Source organism: Sorghum bicolor, chromosome 6 (genome assembly GCF_000003195.3).
Source record: "Sorghum bicolor cultivar BTx623 chromosome 6, Sorghum_bicolor_NCBIv3, whole genome shotgun sequence".
NCBI lineage: Eukaryota > Viridiplantae > Streptophyta > Magnoliopsida > Poales > Poaceae > Sorghum > Sorghum bicolor.
Genome location: NC_012875.2, coordinates 41,648,423 through 41,672,053, shown reverse-complemented (window position 1 = coordinate 41,672,053; position 23,631 = coordinate 41,648,423). Strand labels below are relative to the sequence as shown.

The window sequence follows — 23,631 nt, the reverse complement described above, 5'->3', positions numbered from 1 at the left end:
ATGTTGGCCACTTTTCAAAATTCCAAATAGATTTTGAATTGGAGGTTCAAATTGGAAAAGGGGACACTATCTGGAAATCTGTATTTTCAAAATTACTTTGAATTTTGTATTGAAACTTCGAAAACTCAAAACACCAAAGTTGTACATCTCAACATGATCTACAAATTTGCTTTTGAACTCAACCTCAAATTTTGCTTGGTTTTTAAATTGCACAAAAGGGGGTAAATCCAGGGTTTTAAAATTAGGGTTTCCCCCCCTAATCTTTCGGAAATCTTTCACCCTAGGGTTGTAGCAACCAACACAAGCATCAGTACACAATGTAAGCACACTTTAATTCCCTAAGCACACCCAATCAAAATAAACTTGTTTTAAGTTGGTGCATCAAGTCGTGCTTCAACAATATGCTATGCAATGCTCATGATGACATGGTCCAGTTTTAGTAACCGTAACATCAGGGATGTTACATTAGCGTTGGAGGGGAAGCCACTTCGCTGACATAAATTGATGGTTTCCCAAGGACAAGCTTAGTGTCCTAAAACAAGCACTTATCAGATCGTAACATGAACTTCTAATTATTTGCAACATTGCCTTGTGTATTGAGCATATAAAGATAATTGTAGAAATATTCCTTCGGGTATTCTTGCCACTAACCTTTCTAGGATTGGAGCAAGAAGATCGGATGAATGGCAAGCACAAGGTATGTCCAACCAACCATCACACAACATTGAACTAAATTCATCCAAACTTGAATTTTGAAAAATTCAAGCTTGGGGGAGTACTTTACATAGAAACATCCTTTGCCATGTTGCTAGACATGCTTGATTTGTTAAATACTAATCACACTACTTCATCTCCACTTGAGTAGATCTCTATAAAAGCCATCATGCTACCTATGTTTATCCTAGTAAGTCTTGGTTTGGAAGTACTAGACATACTTCCATTGGCATTTAAATTAAGCGTGGTGCTTAGGTTAAATAGCCTTCCTTAATCTGATTAGACATGGAGTCTAGTTTGGTTACTGAACTAAAAACTGCTTGAGTAGGCATTGGTATATTTTGTCGGACTAACCCCTGCAGGAAAACTTTCAATATCAACCTGGGAAGTCCTAAGATACAAACTCATTGGAGATAAAGGAGACACATGAAGTTTAACAATTTGCACAAGGAAGACATAGCTCATTCATCATAAAGAGATGATCCATGGAGGGTCCCACAAACACGATGCAAGGAAAGCTTCCACAAGGTGATACTATACCATCACTCTTCAAGTAAGGTAACACCTTAAGGTACTTGACTATCGCTTTTATAAGTTTCTCCTTGGTTCTGGCATACACATGAATAAAAGAGACAAACATGTATGATTTGTAGCTCCAAATTAACCAACCCAATTAATTCAACATGTTTAGTCCTTTAATCTTTGTTCTTAGTACTACCTTCGTGATCCCACACCCCTAATCATATAAGCTAAAATGTTGCACATTCAATCTTTGGGAAGATATAAAGAAAAAGACATATACATAGATAGATTATCTTTCCATAAGGTTGAGCAATCTGATCTGACAAATGTTTCAAATGCTACACTCATGATCCATCAACTTTGTCTTGCTCACTATGCTTAAGGTTAGAGAAGAACAAATACACTTTTGGTTCTGTTGGTGTTCTCCACCAACAGGGCCCATGCACTTGATCTCTGCCTTGTCTCTATGAACAGGTACACTTCAAGCAAAACATGGAGGAGTTTTACAACTCCCAGACTCCACCAAGTGAAGGATCTGGATCTACGAGCACAAACATACTGAGCAGGATATTGCCAATACCGCACTTCGAACTGCTGGGCAACGAAGAACATGGGTGACTCCGTATCAAGAGGTGCAGACGTCAAGGTCCACACCTTATCAAATGATGCACCTACAGGATGAAGACGGTGAAAAGTCTTGTCCAGAAGACTTAGAACATTGGATCCTTGTCGGAGGAGGTGAAGATCGTCGACTCAAGTCGACTTTCCTGATCAAGAAGGACGACCTTGGTGTTCCAAGCATCGAGTGCACAATCAATGGATACTCTTTTCAGAAGACACTCTACGACACCGGATCTGACAACAACATAATGGCCGCAGTCACTTATTAGCTCCTGCATGGAACCATGCCCCTACAACCAATATATATTCAGCTCCAGATGATTTTCAGGTCATTGACATGGGAGAAGACGAGTATGATCCACCCACCATCCTTGGAAGACCGTTCCTCAACACTATCAAAGCCATCATCTATATTGGAACCAGAGAAGTCCACATGCACTTCCCTCTGAAGAAGGCGACGCAACCGAAACCAGAGGAGGCAAATCATCAAGGACGGATGGGTAGACTACGAAGGAGAAGTGGTAAGGTCTGAAGACATACAGCTTGAATAGAACTGTCCTGAGGAGACCATAGCACCGAGTCAGGTGTGGAGGGAGAAGATAGTTATACACGAAGAGGAGGCGCCACCGGAATCACCGACTACGCCATCCAGCGAATCCCAAGACGACTGAGAAAATGGAGAGTCCCATTCGGAGGACTTAAAAACACCGAACGCCTTGCCAAGAGGTAAACTTGGTTGTTATCCTTTTCCTTTCAACTATTTAAAATAGTTTGCTTAGTTAATCAGGTTCATATCATCTCGAAAAGAAAATAAAAATGTTAAAAATAGTAAGCCCCATGTGAATATGCTCATGGCATAAAACCCATAGGTACATTCACTGTGGTGGCATAAAATAAATATGTTTTCATCTTATAATAAAAATATAAATAATAAGTGCATGATCCTGCTAAATAAAATTTATTAGGAGGAAGCTCAATTTGATAAAGGCAAAGATATTTATGCTAACACTTAACCAGTTCCACAAAGCTTTGTTGTCTATTTGAGCTCCACAGAATTCAACGATCAAAGAAGACTAGCAGACGAAGGATATCCTAATTGTTGTCACGGTGCTGCCGACTTTCGAATACATCTCCACTACCTGCTAGCTACATCAGAAGAAATTACGTCAAAATCCAGCTTGGGGGAGAGCACCCCCATTTATCCAGCTAAGTGTTTCTACTCGCGTTTATACTTTACTCAAATAATAAAATGATGCATAGTCATAAAAAACCCAAATAAAGATTTTGTGCTTTTATATATCTTTGCTTAGTTTGGTAAATAAATAAAGTTTGCTATGAACCCTTATGATAAGCTCTCACATGGAAATGATGAATAGTTGCTCTGCCATGACTAGTTCTTAAAATTAAAATCTCTCTCAAGTTTAGGCATAACTTATAATTTAAACCTGCTCTAAGCTTGAACTTGTGGGAAGAGTACTTGATGTGAAGTCTAAGTCGTTAACGGATATGATATGGGAAGGTTGAGCTACTGTTTATCTGTTCCTAGAGATGTTAGAATTCTAGAGAATTTTATCTTTGAAAAATGTTTAAAATAACACATGATGAGTTCCTGTATGATGAGAGTTTAAATTCCTACCATAGCCATATATACATGCTTGCTAGACTTTGAGCCACACATTTACTTTTTACTACTTATGAGCCTTGAGTGTGGTCAAGCTGTATAGACCCTTAGGAGCTTGTCATGCGGTTAAAATCAAGATTCACTTGCACGTTCACTCACACATGCTGCTTCTACTCCGGAAGTACGCATCCACATATATCCACTCATTTCCATCTCCAGATTCACCCAAAATTATTTTACTCCTATCCAGGAGAGAATAGCCAAAAATATTCTCCTATTTCTGTTTTCCCTGTGAAATAAATGCTCAAGTTATCTTGGTTGCTACCACTTGCTATATTATTTCAGGAGATGAGTGCTCTAAAAAAAGAAGAAAAAAATACGAGGAAATAAAAAGGGGCAAGTGCCCGGAACCTCGAAAGAAAAGAAAAAGTGAGACAAGAGGTAAAAATGGACAAGTGTCCGACAGTAGAATTAGGGGTACAAAGATACCCACCTGAGAGAAAAAAGAAAAAGAAAATATAGAGCATCTCATTCTCCTCAAAAAGCTTCAAAGTGCAAGAAAGGTATGTATCCCCTTAAAAGAGCAAAAGTAGAATTAGATTCTCACCATTGTTATCACCATCATCACCATACACAATTCACTCGCCACACATGCACATCTTGATTTGACTTATTGACTTGTTTCTCTGGATCCATGGTTTGACTATGCAATAAAGGTCTTGTAAGTATGTATTATCTGTCTCCCACCTATGAGCTCCAAATATCAAAACCTTATTAGAGTAGGGTGAGAGAGAAGGCAATATCACTATGCCTCATACCACAAATACCACATACTTTGAGAGAAGGCATATACCATTACTGCCTTGGTGAGGATCCAGAAATACCACAAAAGAGAGAATTGAGAGAGTCATACAAGGAATCTCTGAGTTTTATTTGAAAATCTACAAAAACTCCAGAGCTATAGCTGATCAAGAATAAGAGACATGGCGCTTGACTTGACCGTTCTATCTTTTAACTGCTCAAGACACAAGTGAGGGCTACAAGCCCCATAGTGAAAGGTAAAATGAGTAACTTTTAAGTCTTAACAGTTTACTCTAACTCAGAGATGAGATCTTACTTTTAAGGCATGAAACCACTACAGAAACTCTTAAGTTCATCCTTGCTCAGGGACGAGCAAGAGGTAAGCATGGGGGAGTTGTTGACGGTCCTTAAGTACCAAATATAATCATCAAATAAATAAAGAAAAGGATCCAAATGCAACCAACACCCAGACTTAGGGTTTTATCTAACAGAATTCCACGAGTTTTGTTGTTTGTCTATTTCTGTAGGGGGTTATCAAGAAATACGGAAGAAAGGCCCTCACGTCGGGTTTACATAGAGATATTAACGTGTCGCGCAATTTTCTGTCATCTAGAAGACTCCAGAAGCCACGGGAACGAACGGGAAGGCGATCGGGCCCGGGGGTAGGGCGCCCGCCCTCCCCCTTGGGCGCCCGCCCTGTCCCAGAGTCCAATCAGGACTCTCTTTGGGGATTATGCTCCACCGACCTAAAGGATCAAGGATAACCGTTCAATCAATTTCGGTTTGATCCGACGGCCCAGATTCACTTGAGGGGACTATAAAACCAGACCCCCTGGCCCCTGGAGGAGAACAAGTTCATCATAGAGTTGAGAGGTGCCCTCGAAGGAATACCTCTCCTCTAAATAAAATTTCTTTTAGGCTTAGCATCCAATGTGAGTAGAATTAGATCTTCTAGTTTCTACTAGATTAAGAGAGATAGAGTGGAGGTGTAGATCGGAGGAAGGCCGGCCTGTCGGTGTGTACTCCGAGGTTGTACCTGCGGGATCAAGTCTCCTAACCCGAGGCTTGCTTCTAGGATTCTTCAGTAATCCGACTTCTAATTCTAGTAAGTTCTTGTTTTATTGTTCTTTGGTTTATGAGTTTACTTTAATCTCTTTCGGTTGAGTATTAGAGTAATCATTGCTAGCGTAAACGTGGTGTTTAGGCTAGGGTACTCATAGATATCCCCTAACTAGCTGGACCGTGGTAGTAGCGAGGAACGTGACATTTCTGAGTTACCTTTGCATCCACATCTCGTTAGCAGGACGGATAGGGTTTATAGGTGCGGGTCGAACATCCTTTGTGGTGTCTAGATTCCGTAAGCTTCCCCAATAGAACAGTAGATCATCCTTACCAAGGTTAGAACGAGACTACGGTTGCAGTCTTCTCTATACACCACTCACATCGAGAAACATTCTTTGTAGCCTAAAGGGGTAGTAGCAATAAGATTTGGTTAGTCAGATGCACCCTTTCTCCCAGTGGTAAAAATATAAATACGATACTCTGGATAACCTCCCGGGTGAAATGCTCACCGATATCCGTGCGCCTGCGGATCATTTTCTGATTGCGTTACCAAATATCAACAGTGGAAACAGTAGCTAAACTTCTTAGGCTTCATTCTTCTCAGAGACGGTTGACTAGGGGCTCCGTACGCCAAGCACTTCTGACAAGCTTCTAGAAAACTCCATGACATCTTTATCCTTCTTCTGAGCAGCACTTTACTACACACTGAGGTGTGGGGGGGAATAGCAAGGGTGAGTTCATGTCGAACTCAACAAGTACAGGCAGAAAGTATAATGACATGCAAGGCTTAATTAGAGGAAAAAGCTGACACTGTTTAACTGCAGGTGAGCTTTTAAGATGGTACACTTTTATTACAATTATTTTATTAAAACAACCTATTACTAAATATGAGTGAAGCATCCCAACCCTTAATTAGATGAAAGTATATTAATAATATTATTACTCATCATTATAGTAGTTATTATTATTAAGATTACCGAGGTAGCAACCTCAGATAGTAACTCGGGGTAGCAACCCCAAAAAGGTCATGGGATAGCAATCCCAATTAAGAACATAGGATAGCAATCATGCCAACACGGAATAGCCATTCCACCAAAGCACAAGGTAGCAACCTCAACCAAGTTCCGCCTCCAAGTTCCATGTGATTCCAATTTGCTCATCATGTGAGCCGCTCGTGACCGTGAGCACGACTGATATATCAGTTTTACACTCTGCAGAGGTGTTCACTTTCACTCCAAGTCGTGATTCCCATTCGCCCGGGGTCACGACTCCCTAAAACACTACCAAGGTGAGCAGGCAGGGTTTCACTACGAGACCTTTCACAGGGTCCAACTAATAGGATACCACTCGTAAGTTTTTGCCAGGGCGCGCGACAGCCGTGCCCATAGCAATGGGACCCCGAACTGACCGACCTCTTAATATAAATACACAAGCTACTTCCTTACGCCTACCCGAAAAGTAACACCCTACCAGTGGAGGTCCTGATAATTAGTCAAGCCAGAGCCATATGGCTTGGAGCTGCACTGTATGTTCCAGGGGGCCACTCCATGACTAAGTCCTTACGGAGAGCAGAGACGGGTATGCCCGGCAACCGGGCCAACCAACAATACCCGCTCCCCTTTCCTCAACAAACCACGATGCTCACAAGCACCGCAACATCTCCATCACCGAAGTGACCATTGTTCATCATTTAAACATTAATCATCATTGAAGAATTCATTGGGCAAGATCATTTACTTTCATTTATTATATGGAATAGATGAGCAGAGCAGCTAAGCATATCTACTGTTCACTATACTACCCATATATAAACCCAGGTATTCAAGGAATAGTAGTAAAGGGCTAGTCGAGTCCTTAGGGTTTACAGTATTTAGACTCATGCAATGAAAAGTAAATGTAATTAAAGTTCATAGGTACAATATGATCAAAAGGTGCCTGCACTTGCCTTAATTCCCAGTGTGCAACTACTCAGAATTCTTTAGCTTCTTTCTCCTGATCTCCAACTTTTGCTTTGACTGTCGGTCCTTAGCTCCTGATCTTCACTGATGACGAACCACACTTCTTCTACTCGTAGCAACCAAGCAACACAAACAGACAAACAAACAATCACGACTAAGAACAAATGACAATCAAAAGAAAAGCTTGGAAAGAGCGCACTAAAGGACACGACTTATTGCTACGATCGTGACAATGCGAGAATGATTGAGAACAGAGCTATCGTTAAACGGACACGACTTTCGAGGTTCGAAGTGTAACGGAGAAGACGACTACACGCTGGTCGTATTTTATTTATAAATAACTATATACCACTGAAGCCAATTAAGCATTTATAGTTTTTGAAATATAGAATATATGAAAGCAACTAATCAATTGATTATATATCATGTTTAAACTAATCTAGTTATAATTAATAAAGAAACATGAAGATTGATATTAATAACATGGGCATTTATTTATTTACAAAAGATCAAAATTATAAACCTAAGTTACTTTTAATCAAAAAGTCATTAAATAAATATTAAAAAAAATAATTATATAATTTATGTTTAACTAAAAGAATCATAGTTAATAAATACTTAGGTTAACATTAACAAAGTTGATATTAGATTATAAAAGAAAATACCAAAGTGTAAACCTAAATTGTTCTTTGTAGATTAAAAGGGCATTTAGTTTGACATTAATTATTTTGTATTTATGGTGAAAATCTAAATGGTCAAACGAGGTAACTATTATTGCTAAAGCGTAGTTTACGACGATATAAAACTAACGCGACAAGAACTGGCTCAATTGGAATTAATACGCGGATTCTATGGCCAAAACTAGGTCAGTGGCAAAACTGTGATAAAGCATAACTATTTTTCATATTTTAAATAATTAAAAACTGAATTTTAAAAGCATAAAGAACTAAATAAATAAATACTAAGGGTGTCAGGGTCCTAACTGTTAAAAACAGGACCTAGATTTAATTAAATTTGAAAAGCTGCAGACTGCGGGTTAAATACTAAAATCTTCAGGGGGCTTTGTGCAAAACGGCTAGGGCCGGCGTGGGTGGCCGGCTTGACTGGCCACGTGGCGCTGCGACACTGGTCGGGTCCATGGGGGTGGCGTGGACCGAGGCAGGACGGTGCCGGTCCACCGGTCCATGGTGGACTGAGGCCGGGCGGGTCGGGTGCACGGCGGGGCTCGGCCAGGCCGCGGCGGCGCGCCATGGCCGCCTCCTGTGAGCTCACCGTGGTAGCGCTACGGTGCACAGGGAACCGTGCCGAGGGCACTGGCGTGCTCGCCCCGGCAAGCGAGCGCGATGCGTGCGTCTATGGGAACACGGAGCGGCCGGGGAGGCGGGTGCTCGTGGCGGAGCGGCTCGACGGCGGCGACGCAACTACGATGAGGTCGCGCACGCGACTAAGAAAGAGAGGGCGAACGAGAAGGGCATCGACAGATTCCTCACCTCAACGCGAAGCTCGGGGGCGGTCCTCATCGTCCGGGGTGCGGCAACCGAGAGAATCCACAGCGGCGGGTACCTCGGCCCCGCGGCTATGGTGGTGACACGGCGCGGCCGAGGTGCGAGAGAAGGCGGCGGCTCCTAGGGTTAGCAGGGGGCGCAGTATGCAGGGGCGAGTCCCTTTAAAGGCACAGGCGAACCTCGGGGTGCGCAAAAGCTCGGATCGAACGGTGGCGGGCGCATCGACGTGATGCGGGCGAGAGGTTGGGGACAGGCCTGACGTGTGGGGCCCGCCTGTAAGTGGCTCTGGGCGTCTGGCAAGAGGGGCCCACATGGCGGTCACACAAGGCGTGGGTGGCGTGCGGGCCACTGCTGCTGCTGGGCCGAGGACCAAGTGGAAGGCGGGGGCAGGCTAGGGCAGGCCGGTTGTGGGCTGAAAGTCTGGGAAGAGAATAAAATCTCTTTTCTCTTTTTTTAATAAAAACTGAGTTACAAACTATTTTACAAAGCAAATTTCAAACCATTTTGAATTCAAAAACTTGAGATTATTTTAGAACTTATTTTTAGACTATTTTAAAATCTAAATATATTTTAGTCTAAACACATTTTTAAATTGTTTTTTCAACTCAAATATAGATTAGTTTTTAAATATGACTTTTTGTGTTTTATCTTTCCGAAAATCGAAAGGACCTAAACGTGCTCGCTAAAAAATTTTGAAATCCATTTTTCTGAGACAAGCCAAACAAAACTAGGGCACACATCAAATAAAACACCCTCCACTTAATTTAATAAAAGTTTTAAAATTTCATAGTTTTCTCATCTTATAATAACAATAATTAATAAAATCTTGGAATTTTTTTTTAAAAAAAATTAAATCCTTGTTTAATTTAGTGTTTTCTAATAACAATCCAAAATTAAAAAATTTTGGAGTGTTATAGTCCGACAGTGCTGGCTTCTTCTGAGCTTCCCACTGCTTCTTTTGGTGGTCCGCCACCTTCTTCGTCGGTTCCTTTGGCTTTATATACAAGTACAACTTTCTGGGTTTCGTCGCTCTTTCACTTCCTGGTCCAATTTAACAAACCATTCTTTCACATGTGCTCTGGACGAAGCATGTACCTCCTTTTCACTCTTTTCATAAGATAATTTTTCTGGTGTCTTATCTTTTTTCGCTGAGGCAGCCTTCTTTGGACGTGGGGCCGACGACTTTGATCGTTCTGGGGCAGACCGCTTCTGACTGCCTCGCGTTGGAGGAGATGGGACCGACCGTGTACTCTTTGGAGCGGGCGGTGCAGGCGGTGGAGGCAGTGGGGCCAATCTTTTGGGCGTTGGAGAATGCGGTGGAGGCGTTAGAGACCTTGGTGGAGGAGGTGGAGACCGCGGTGGAGGCGGTGGCGAGGTCGGTGCGGCCGCCGCAGGTGTTGAAGGAGATGGGGTTGCAGCAGTTCCATCGAATCCAGCATCGTCACCGCCCGTAGCACTATGATGCACTGGGGAATGAACTTGACTTAGGTTGGAGGAGTCCCTGCCGAGAAAACAAGGAGTTCTGTGAGCAAACTTTTTTAAATGCAATATATATATATAATATAAGAAGTAAAATCACGCACACACCTATGGTGAGGAAGAGGCGGCAGTGACACTCCTAGAATAATTATGAAGCGCTTGCGCCAATAAATAAACGTCTTCTCACCTTCACCTAAGGTATTCTCCCTGTCAACCCCTTCTATTTCTAGAGGCACGCTGCCACAACCTCTCTCAACCCTATCCACCGAGACGCTAGCATATCCAGCTGGTACTAGTCGACTATGAATTTTTGTAGTTCTCGTTTGGTAGATAGGTTTAACAACACTGACAGCCACCTTTTTTTTGGCATTCCCATCTACTACGTGCAGCTCACAAGTAGTAAAAGCCTCTGTGACATCATCCACGGGGAATTGTAGCTTCGTGTCATCCTAAATAGTTGGTACTTCATGGATGCACAACTGCTTTTCAACTGGTCTGGGGGCTATTCTTGACCTCAGGCTGTGATGTACCTTGCCCTTTCGTCATTTGACTATGTCCTTCTTGCACTTGCCATTTAATCTCTGCCTGCATCCATTCTTCATGAGATTTCTCGTGCTCTTGTGACTGCATAACAATAGCTTCCAGCCGACAGATCCGCTCTGCCTCATCGTCCTTCTTTCTCTCGCGGCTTCTGTAGGTTTCTCGATCACCTTAGAATGAATGCAGCCATGGAACTACCACATAGCCTCTCGTATGCCCACCATGCTTAGGATTTTCAAGCGCGTACATAAGTTCATCCTTCTGTCAGTTGGGCCTGTACTCACCAGACTGAACCGCCTCTCGTGCACGGACTAGTTTCTCTACTGCTCTGGAGATTTCTTGGCCCCAAACTAGCACCCCAGTGTCTGGGTCAATGCTTCCTCCATGACTGTAGAACCAATGCTTCAAGCGCTCGCTCTAATTCTTTGCTATTGTATCAGGTGTGACCCCTCTAGCAAGCATCCTTGTTCCATTTGGTCCTATTTGAGAATGACATTCTTATAACCACCTGATCCCATATGATTGTGGTAGGTATTTTTACTTGCATTCTCTTGGTTCCTAATGGCTCGTTCCTCACCCTCTTCTGATGTTTTGTACTGCACGAAGTCATCCCAAAAGGCCCTCAGCTTGACATATTGCTTGAGGTTGAAATTTGGGGTCTCATTTTTCTTTACAAATTTATTGTACAAAGTTTTCTTCCAATTCTAGAAGAGTACCGCCATCTTCTTCATAGTCCAGTCATAAATTCGTGCCTTTCACTCTTCATCGTTGGTGTCGAAGGAGAAAACCATCGTGACGGCTTTCCAGAGTAACTCCTTTTCACGATCAGAGATAAATCTGATTTAAGGAGCACCTTGCTTCTCTCTCCATTCACGAGCACTGATTGGTATTTGGTCTCTTACAAGGTAACCACAGTGACCGACATATTTAGTTGCATGTACACCAAGTGGTCTGCCTGTAGCTGTCTCAAACTTGGAGATTACATAGCGGCCCTCCAACGGCTTATATGGCCCTCGTGGAGGTACGCTTCTCCCCGTAGAGGTCAATCCAAAGGGCTACATATATATAGAAACAAAAATACGAAATTAATAACCATGTAAGTCTAAAACCTAATGTAAGAGATGCATTATATATGTTTACATTTACATTTACATACCTCGCTGGTATTCCCTTCTTGTTGCACGATGAGTTGTTGCTCAGGCGCATTGCCCTCTTGTTGCTCAGGCGCATTGCCCTCTTGTTGCTCAGCTGGATTGTCCTGCACGAGCTCGTTGTAATCAGCAGAGTACTGACTACCATCGTCGATCATATTCCTCATGGCATCTTCCATATACCTAGGATCATCGTGAGGACATATGGCTGCAACTATATCTATATATAGGAAAAAAATCTAAAAAACACACTCGACTATGATGAGTCATCTAACCAGGGCTCTGACTTTAAAACCGTCTAATCTTCACATTAAGATATGCAAAATAGGGCAAATTATAACCTATGGCTGTTTTGGTGGCTGGTATTGGGGACGTGGCGTCCAGCGTGGCGGCAGTTTTCCACGATGGCGCTGGTGAGGGCGGGCAGCCGGTGCGCCTGGTTCCTGACGGCGAGGTCTTCGCGTTCCGCTACGGCCCCGTGCCACCGTTCATCACCTACTTCCGGTTTGACCCAGCCGGGAACAAGGGCCCTGACGTGCCCATCTTCTCAGTGCAGCAGTCGTCGTTCCTGCACGACTTTGCCGTCATGGAGTGGTACACCATCTTCCCGGAGATATAGATCGTCATGCAGCCCATGGGCATGGTGGCAGGCGGTGCGCCCGTTGGGTCTAACGTCAGCAAAGGTGCCCCGGCTCGGCGTGCTCCCCAAGTACGCCACAGATGAGTCGGAGATGCGGTGGTTCGAGGTGCCGAGGTTCAACATAATGCACTCGCTGAATGCGTGGGAGGAGGCCGACGGCGAGGAGCTGGTGCTGGTGGTGCCCAACGTCCTGTCCGTGGAGCACACGCTGGAGCGCATGGAGCTCGTGCACTCGTGCTTTGAGAAGGTGCGCATCAACCAGCGCACGGACGCCGTGTCACACACCCCGCTCTCGGCAGGGAACCTCGACTTCGGCGTGATCCACCCAAGCTACCTCGGCCGGCGCAACTTGGCATCGGTGACCCCATGCCGAAGATCTCCGAGGTAGCCAAACTAGACTTGGACCGCGCCGGCACAGGAGACTGCACGTGGCACGGCGCGACTTCAGGCCCAGCTACTTTGCGAGGGAGTCGTTCTTCGTCCCCGACGACGTGGAGGGGAACGACTACAAGGACGACGGCTACTTGGTGTGCTACGTCCACAACGAGCGCACCAGTGAGAACCAGTTCGTGGTGATGGACGCGAGGTCACTGCGCTGGACATCGTCACCGAGGTGGAGCTACCCACTGTTGGGTATTTTAAACACAAACAGAAAAATCCGCAAGCGCAGGGATACCCATGTAGCTTTCACTCGGTTGTATTCCAGAGTATCGATTTTCCACAGAGAACGTGAGTGTACTAATTAAGATCCAAGATCGCCCAAGGATAACTATATAATTATTTTTGGTAGGAAGAGAGGAAGTTTCCTAAGAGTTCTCTAGTTGATCTAAGAATCAAGAATTACTTCAAGATTATCTATATCGGGACATCAGAGCACTAACCACAGAAAGAGATGAGAAGGGGGTTAGGAAGGTCTGACTACGGTCCTACAAACACCGATCCGAACGTGGTGTAATACGTCGACCGTTAGGGCTGTCACTACCCTAAGGCTACCACAACAACCCGCATGATTGGGTGCAATTCCAGGTAATTGCAAGACTAAACACCACGTCTAATCTATTAATTACTACTCTAACGTTATAAAGACTAGAGCACTTGATGCAAGCGAGAATCCAATAAATAACTTGAATGTAAATAAAAGTAATGAAAGAACTCAAGAATTATGAATTGAAGAACCTGGAGAACGATGAAGAACGAACCAGTTGCTGCAAAAGTACAATGTTGAGGAAGATCCGACAAATCAGGCTCCTCCTCCGCTCTCCTCTTCTCTCTCCCTATTTTCTAGATTACAACTAGAACTAACTAGAACTGGAACTAGAGGAACTAGAACTAGAACTAGATGAACTAGAACTAGATCTAGATGAACTAGAGGTAGAACTAGAAGAACTAGAGGGATCCTCTCTACTTGGATGAAGAATTGAAACCCTAGCTTTGATTCGGTAGAAGAGGTATGATCTCTAGGGGCCAGGGGGCCTTGCTTATATAGTCTTTTCAAATGAATCTGGGCCGTTGGATCAAACCGACATTGATTGAACGGTTATCCTTGATCCTTTAGGTCGGTGGAGCAATATCCCAAAAGAGAGTCCTGATTGGACTCTGGTAGAGGGCGGGCGCCCAGGAGAGGAGGGCGGGCGCCCTGTCCCTGAGTCCTCTCGGCCTCCGCTTCGGTCCCGTGGTGTCTGGAGTCTTCTAGATGATAGAAAATTGCGCGGCACGTTAATATCTCTATGTAAACCCGACGTGTGGGCCTTTCCTCTGTATTTTCTGATAACCCCCTGCAGAAATAGACAAACACCGAAACTCATGGAATTCTGTCAGATAAAACCCTAAGTCTAGGTGTTAGTTGCATTTGGATCATTTTCCATGATTAGTTGATGGTTAAATATGAGCATTAAGGACTGTCAACAAGCTCCCCCAAGCTTAACCTTTGCTCGTCCCTGAGCAAAGATGGACTCAAGAGTTTCTGCAGTGGTTTCATGCCTTACAGTACACATGCGTTCAAACAAGATCTCAAATCTGGGTTAGGGTAAACTGTTAAGATTTAAACTTACCCATTGTGCCTTCCACCATGGGGCTTGTAACCGTCACTTGTGTCTTGAGCAGTTAAAAGATAGAACAGTCTAGTCAAGCGCCATGTCTCTTGTTCTTCGATTAACTATATCTCTAGAGTTTTTGCAGATTTTCAAATAAAACTCAGAGATTCCTTGTATGACTCTCTCTAGTCTCTCTTTTGTGGTATTTCTGGATCCTTACCAAGGCAGTAATGGTGTATGCCTTCTCTCAAAGTATGTGGTATTTTTGTTATGAGGCATAGTGGCATTGCCTTCTCTCTCACCTTACTCTAATAAGGTTTTAATATCTAGAGCTCATAGGTGGGAGACAACTAATACATACTTATAAGACATTTATTGCATAGTCAAACCATGGATCTAGAAGAACAAGTCAATAAGTCAAATCAAGATGTGCATGTGTGGCGAATGAATGGTGTATGGTGATGATGGTGATAACAATAGTGAAAGTCTAATTCTACTTATGCTCTTTTAAGGGGATACATACCTTTCTTGCTCTTTTGAAACTTTCTGAGGAGAATGAGGTGCTCTATATTTTCTTTTTCTTTTCTCTCAGGTGGGTATCTTGTACCCCTAATTCTACTGTCAGACACTTGTCCATTTTTACCTCTCGTCTCACTTTTTCTTTTCTTTCGAGGTTCCGGGCACTTGCCCCTTTTTATTTCCTCGTATCTTTCTTCTTTTTTTAGAGCACTCATCTCTTGAAATAATGTAGCAAGTGGTAGTAACCAAGATAACTTGAGCATTTATTTCACAGGGGAAAACAGAAATGTTTTTGGCTATTCTCTCCTGGATTAGGAGTAGAATATTTTTAGGTGATTCTGGAGATGGAAATGGTTGGATATATGTGGATGCGTGCTTCTGGAGTAGAAGCAGCATGTGTAAGTGAACGTGCAAGTGAATCTTGATTTAACCACATGACAATCTCCTAAGGGTCTACACAGCTTGACCACACTCAATGCTCATAAGCAGTAAAAAGAAAATGTGTGGCTCAAAGTTTAGCAAGCATGTATATATGGCTGTGGTAGGAAATTAATCTCTCATCATACAGGAACTCATCATGCAACATTTTAAAGATTTTTAAAGATAAAATTCTCCAGAATTCTAGCATCTCTAGGAACAGATAAACAGCAGTTCAACCTTCCCATATCATATCCGTTAACGACTTAGACTTTAGATCAAGTACTCTCCCCACAAGTTCAGGCTTTGAGCAAATCTTAATTAATACCAGTCATGCCTAAACTTGAGAGAGATTTCAATTTTGAGAACTAGTCATGGCAGAGCAACTATTCATCATTTCCATGTGAGAGCTTATCATGAGGGTTCATAGCAAACTTTATTTATTTATTTATTTAGCAAACTAAGAAAAGATATATATAAGCACAAAATATTTATTTGGGTTTTTATGATTATGCATCTTTTTATTATTTGAGTAAAATATAAACGTGAGTAGAACACTTAGCTAGATAAATGGGGGTGCTCTCCCCCAAGCTGGATTTTGACGTAATTTCTTCTGATATAGCTAGTAGGTGGTGGAGGTGTATTTGAATGTCAGCAGCACCGTGATAGTGATTAGGATGTCCTCCGTCTGCTAGTCTTCTTTGATCCTTGAATTCTGTGGAGCTCAAATAGACAACAAAGCTTTGTGGAACTGGTTAAGTGTTAGCATAAATATTTAGCCTTTATCATGTTGAGCCTCCTCAATAAATGTTACACTCTTTAGTAGAATCATAAATCTATTTTTATAATTTCATTTTTATAGGACAGGAATATATTTATTTTATTTTTATGCCACCACAGTGAATGTACTTATGGGTTTTATGCCATGAGCATACACACATGGGGCTTACCATTTTTAACATTTTTATTTTCTTTTCAAGATGATATGAACCAGATTAACTAAGCAAACTATTTTAACTAATTGAAAGAAAAAAGATAACTACCAAGTTTACCTCTTGGCAAGGCGTTCGGTGTTTTTAATTCCTCCGAACGGGACTCTCTATTTTCTCAATCGTCCTGGGATTCGCTGGATGGCGTAGTTGGTGGTTCTGGCGGCGCCTGCTCTTCATGTATAACTATCTTCTCTCTACACACCTGACTCGGTGCTACGGTCTCCTTAGGACAGTTTTGTTCAAGTTGTATGTCTTCAGACCTTACCACTTCTCCTTCGTAGTCTACCCATCCGTCCTTGATGATTTGCCTCCTCTGGTTGCGGTTGCGTCGTCGTCTTCTTGTCCTGACCTGCTTAGAGTCTTCAACTATATAGTTAGGGTCAGTAAAACAGTGGCGTACCTTCTCAGAGGGGAAGTGCATGTGGACTTCTCTGATTCCAATGTAAATGATTGCTTTAACGGTGCTAAAGAACAGTCTCCCAAGAATGATGGGTGGATCGTACTCGTCTTCTCCCATGTCAATAACCTTTCAGAATGTCTGATCTGCCATCTGGAGCTGAATGTATGTCGGTTTTAGGGGCATGGTTCCGAACAGGAGCTGATAGGTGACTGGGTCGTCCTTTTTGGTCAGGAACGGTGACTTAAGTCGACGGTCTTGACCTCCTTGAACTGCAGTGACCATCTTAGCTGACTCGGTCTACATTTGCTTGTTCCTGTTCCTCCTATTGGTTCTCTTCCTTGGTTCATGTCGGGATTGCTCTAAGATTTGTGTAGTCTTATTCTTGAAGGAAAACGTCTCCTTTCTCCCTTTTGATGTAGAAACTGATCTTTGCAGTACTAGCGTAGATGACAGCTCCTGAGGTGTTCAGGAATGGCCTCCCTAGGATGGGTGCCCTCTCATCAGTACCAGTCTCTATCACCATGAAGTCTGCTGGAGCGTACAAGGTACCAACTCGGACGCAGAGGTTCTTCAATATTCCCTTTGGGAAACTTAGTGTCTGATCTGTAGGCTACAAGCACACGGTTGTTTCTAGTAAAGGATGTGTAAAGAATTTTTTCATAGAGTACCCTGGGCATAATGTTAACGCTGGAGCCAAAGTCGCAGAGTGCTTCTAGGAAGTCCACCATGCCGACGGAGATCGGGATGACGGGGCATCCTGGGTTGTCTCTCTTGACCGGCAGAAGGTCAGTAATTACTTCCACAACGGGGTTACTCCAGTAGTTACGTCCTCAAGCATCTCAGGGCAGTGATTGCCTGAGTGTCCAGTATCTCCAGTGTGTTTGTGCTCGTAGATCTAGGTTCTTCACTTGGTGGAGTCTGGGAGTTGTAAAACTCCTTCATATTTTGCTCAAAGTGTACCTGCTCATAGAGACAAGACAGAGATCAAGTGCATGGGCCCTGTTGGTGGAAAACACCAACAGAACCAAAAGTGTATTTGTTCTTCTCTAACCTTAAGCATAGTGAGCAAGACAAAGTTAATGGATAATAAGATCATGAGTATAACATTTAAAACATTTGTCAGATCAAATTGCTCAACCTAATGGAAAGAAAATCTTTCTATATTTATGTTGTTTTTTTTATAAAATATATCTTCCAAAGATTGAGTGTGCAACATTTTAGCTCATATGATTAGGAGTGTGGGATCACAAAGGTGGAAGGACTAAACATATTAAATCGATTGGGTTGGTTAATCTAGAGTTGTAAATCATACATGTTTGTCTCTTTTATCCATGTGAACGCTAGAACCAAGGAGAAACTTATAAAAGTGATAGACAAGTACCTTATAATGTTACCTTACTTGAAGAGTGATGGTACAGTATGACCTTGTGGAAGCTTTCCTTTCTTAGCGGTTGTGCATCGTGTTTGTAGCACCCTCCATGGATCATCTCTTATGCCTTCCTTGTGTAAATTGTTAAACTTCATGTGTCTCTCTCTTTGTCTCCAATGTGAGTTTATCTCAGGACCTCCCAGGTTGATATTGAAAGTTTTCCTGCAGGGGTTAGTCCAACAAAATATCCCATATCTACTATAGCATACTATCGGCTCAAAAATCAACCTAGACACCATGTCTAATTTGATTTAGGAGGGAATTTTAACCTAAGCATCATGCTTAATTTAAAAACCTTTGGAAGTAAGATCATCATTCCTAAACTAAGCACCATGCTTAATTAAGAGATAATTGAAACTACTCCAAACCTAGACATATACTAAAGTAAATAAAGGTAGCATGAGAGCATTTATAGAGATCTACTCAAGTGGGGATGAAGTAGTGTGATTAGTATTTAACAAATTGAGCATGTCTCAAAGGTAGGGACAACCAACATAGCAACATGGCAAAGGATGATTTTATGTAAAGTACTCCCCCAAGCTTGAATTTTGCAAAATTCAAGTTTGGATGAATTTAATTCAATGTAGTAAGATTGTTGGTTGGACATACCTTGTGCTTGTCATTCATCCGATCTTCTTGCTCCAATCCTGAAAAGGTTAGTGACAAGAATACCCGAAGGAATTTTTTTTACAATTATCCTTATATGCTCAACACACAAGGTAATGTTGCAAATAATTAAAAGCTTATGTTACAATCTGATCAGTGCTTGTTTTAGGACACTAAGCTTGTTCTTGGGAAACCATCAATTTATGTCGGTGAAGTGGTTTCCCCTCCAACGCTGACCTATATCAAGATCAACTCAACGAGATCTGCAATATTTCATATAGACATATGCATCGACAACCGCCCTTTTAAAGTTTTTATAAATAGAAAGGAAGAGGGGGTTGGAGATCTCGAATGTGGTGATGTTGGAGAGACCAATGGATTTGGAAGATGTTGCATATGAGCATGGAGTAAATAAAGTGGCTATCAAATAAATTCCATGCTCATTAATGCTTAGAGTGAAATCCATGTGGTATGGTGAAAGTGATAAGGTGAGTGTGGTAACAAAGGAAAAGAAAAAGGATACACGGACAACTTGGTTCGAAACTAGCACATCTACCATTTCCCCGGCAACGTCGCCAGAAAGCTTGTTGGGTATTTTAAACGCAAACAGAAAATCCGCAAGCGCACGGATACCGATGTAGCTTTCACCCGGGAGTATTCCAGAGTATCGATTTTCCACAGAGAACGTGAGTGTACTAATTAAGATCCAAGATCGCCCAAGGATAACTATATAATTATTTTTGGTAGGAAGAGAGGAAGTTTCCTGAGAGTTCTCTAGTTGATCTAAGAATCAAGAATTACTTCAAGATTATCTATATCGGGACATCAGAGCACTAACCACAGAAAGAGATGAGAAGGGGGCTAGGAAGGTCTGACTACGGTCCTACAAACACCGATCCGAACGTGGTGGAATACGTCGACCGTTAGGGCTGTCACTACCCTAAGGCTACCACAACAATCCGCAGGATTGGGTGCAATTCCAGGTAATTGCAAGACTAAACACCACGTCTAATCTATTAATTACTACTCTAGCGTTATAAAGACTAGAGCACTTGATGCAAGCGGGAATCCAATAAATAACTTGAATGTAAATAAAAGTAATTAAAGAACTCAAGAATTATGAATTGAAGAACCTGGAGAATGATGAAGAACGAACCAGTTGCTGCAAAAGTACAATGTTGAGGAAGATCCGACAGATCCGGCTCCTCCTCCGCTCTCCTCTTCTCTCTCCCTATTTTCTAGATTACAACTAGAACTAACTAGAACTAGAACTAGAGGAACTAGAACTAGAACTAGATGAACTAGAACTAGATCTAGATGAACTAGAGGTAGAACTAGAAGAACTAGAGGGATCCTCTCTACTTGGATGAAGAATTGAAACCCTAGCTTTGATTCGGTAGAAGAGGTATGATCTCCAGGGGCCAGGGGGCCTTGCTTATATAGTCTTTTCAGATGAATTTGGGCCGTTGGATCAAACCGACATTGATTGAACAGTTATCCTTGATCCTTTAGGTCGGTGGAGCAATATCCCGAAAGAGAGTCCTGATTGGACTCTGGTTGAGGGCGGGCGCCCAGGAGAGGAGGGCGGGCGCCCTATCCCTGAGTCCTCTCGGCCTCCGCTTCGGTCCCGTGGCTTCGGGAGTCTTCTAGATGATAGAAAATTGCGCGGCACGTTAATATCTCTATGTAAACCCGACGTGTGGGCCTTTCCTCCGTATTTCCTGATAACCCCCTGCAGAAATAGACAAACACCAAAACTCATGGAATTCTATCAGATAAAACCCTAAGTCTAGGTGTTAGTTGCATTTGGATCATTTTCCATGATTAGTTGATGGTTAAATATGAGCATTAAGGACCGTCAACACCCACCCGTGTCCCCTATGTCTTTGTCACGTAGGTGGAGAGGGGGAGAAGAAGGAGACTCCCAAGGCTGCCAGCAATGTGGAGGGGCAGGAGAAGGAGCAGACTACCAAGGCTGGCAGCACTATGGAGGGGGAGATGGAGGATACTCCCAAGGCTGGCAGCAATGTGGAGGGGAAGGAGGATACTCCCGGGGTTAGCAGCAAAGTGTTGAAAACAGGTTGCAAGAGGCAACAAAACCCTCCTAATATGAAGAAGTTGTTTGTGACAAAACACCGCAAGTTTGTTCCGTTTGAAGAACTTGAAGACATTTACTACAACCTTCTTAATGATTGGTATGTTTCTGGAAACATGATTACATTCTTGTAAAATAAAACTTGCTATACTGACATGTGTGTGTTTTCAATTTGAAAAGTGAGAAAGCTGATGTATTGAAGTTTGATTGGGGTAGTCCAACGGATGATATTTCAATGACTGCTGGTCAATTAGAACAATGCCTCCAGGGAGGTCTGGATGCTATAGAAATTTTCTAACTCTTAAGGAAAGTCCTGGATGATGAAACAGTGAAGCATGAAGCGGTGTCTGTGAAGAGAATCATTGCCCAACCAGTAGTAGACAAGGTAAAATGTTTCCCCTTAGTACTTAAGAACAGCAATATCTTGTACTTATGTTTCCCCTTAACTGCAGGGCAATATGGATTTGGTGGTGCAAACGCTTGTGGATGCACCCCCCAAAAGAAATGGTGATGGTCTAAAACGCAAGACCAAATTAGAAGATACAATTGTAAGTTGTGCATCAGTCTTCCATTTTTTTCTTGGGAACTGTTGGTTCCCCAAAACCAAGTTACACAAGTGTTTGTTTTTGCAGATTCACCTCCCTATTTTCTTCGAGGGAGAATGGATTGTTGTTTGTTTCCCGTGTCTTCAAGCAAAGAGCCGGATCAATCTTTATTGCCACAACCAATCCTTCACAAAAGTTATGGAATTCGCTCTCCCTTTGGGAGAGAAAGTAAGCAATGCTTTAGTGGCTAATGGATACCACAAAGTAACATTTTGTAACAAAGGAGCATCAAATACGGGTTCCCTTCTAGAGCTCAAGGACAGTGCCCTTGGAGCACTGTATTTCATTGAGTATTATCTTACTTCTCAGTCTACCAATTTCAAGAAGTTCCTCTTGAAGGGCGATGACGTCACGGTCTGTTAAGTTAGGGATTGTGGCCTTATAATTTTGCTGTGGAGTTCTGAAAATACTGACATCATTTCTCTCTATTTTTTTTCAACTTGCAGCTTAGGGAAGGCATCATAGTAGGACTCAAGTTAGGGATTGTGCAGATCTTATTGGCTCACAAGAAAAATGAAGCATGCTTGCCTGATTATGTTGATGTTTTGAAGAAGGATGTTCCGAAGAAGAGGAAGAACAAATGAAAAAGGCCAGACTAGATTAGCATGTTGCTGCATTACAATGGCTGTGAACTGCTTAGGATGTGACTGTAACAATGTCGTGATCTGCTTAGGATGTAACTATGTGCTACCTAGGATGTGACTGAAGAGTCGGTACTTAGCAAGAAGAGTTTAACTATATGTAATGCAACTGGTTGTAGTCACGACATGATGCTGTCAGTTTTCTAGAAATAACTGCACCCTTAACCCGGATTCAGCGCCCTTAACCGGATTTAGCGCCCTTAACCGGCTAACCGGCTTCACTGGTTAAGGATATTGACTCCGGTTAAAGTCATAGTCTCCGGTTAGTGATAGTGAGTCTCTGGTTAGTGATAGTGAAGCCGGTTAAGGCCTATGCACTGAACTCGGGTTAACCTGACGGTATAGGCTTTACGGCGCGTCGCACTTGCACCGGCCGGGCACGACGCGGCCCACGCGGCCGCCGATGCCCCGGCGCTTGACGGACAGCTATGCTACCCTTGGTGTGGCGAGGCGCGGCTGCAGAGACGAAGCCTGTGGTCGCCGGCGGCGAGGGGAGCACGAGCTGGTATGGGAACGTCGCCGGGAGGGACGTCGTCGGCGAAATCGGCGGGCTCGGGACGGCGACCGCGAGTACAGAGTGTGGGGACGGCTGGTTTGTCGCTGCCACCTCCTTCGCGTCCGCCGCATTCTTCGCGTCCACGGCGTCGGCCTTCTTCACGCCGTCGGACGCCGCTTTCACCGGCGTACCCGCCGCTCACCACATCCCTGCCGAGACCTTGCGGTGGCAGCGTGGGCGGGCGCATGGAGCAAGTCCACAGTTGGCCGCCATAGCCATCACGCCGTGCAGCACCGGCACCACGCCGCCATGGGACACCGCTCTGTGCATCCCCGGCCCCGGGACAATGCAAGCGGCGCACTGCAGGACACAACTCCAGCATGGCGGCGGTGGTGGAGGAGTCATGGGCGCCACGGCAGGAACTCCGGTGGCGGCGGTGGAGCCATGTAGACGTGCGTCGAATACCACGACACGGGTGGCGACGGTGGCGGCATCCATGGCATGCCCCTCCGCTGTGGTATGTAGGCCGGGGCGGCGGGGCTCAGTGTGCTGACAGAAGGCGCCATCGCGTTGTGGCTCTGGTGGGTGGGGGTGAGCTGATGGAAGGTGCTGTGAAAGACGGCGGATGATGGCGAGTCTAGACTCCAGAGTATAAAAGGAGGCGAGGAGGGAATATAAAAGGAGGCGAGGAAGACGGACGAGTGGACGACGCTGGACGTTTGGAGATGGAGTGGAGACGTGCAAATTCTCTTCCTATACCCTGCGATGCGGTCTTCTACGTGCT

The 23,631-nt window shown here is 43.6% G+C and overlaps 1 pseudogene; it reads left to right on the top strand.

Moving 5' to 3' along the window:
* Window positions 12,318-22,294, top strand: LOC8072054 (annotated as a pseudogene).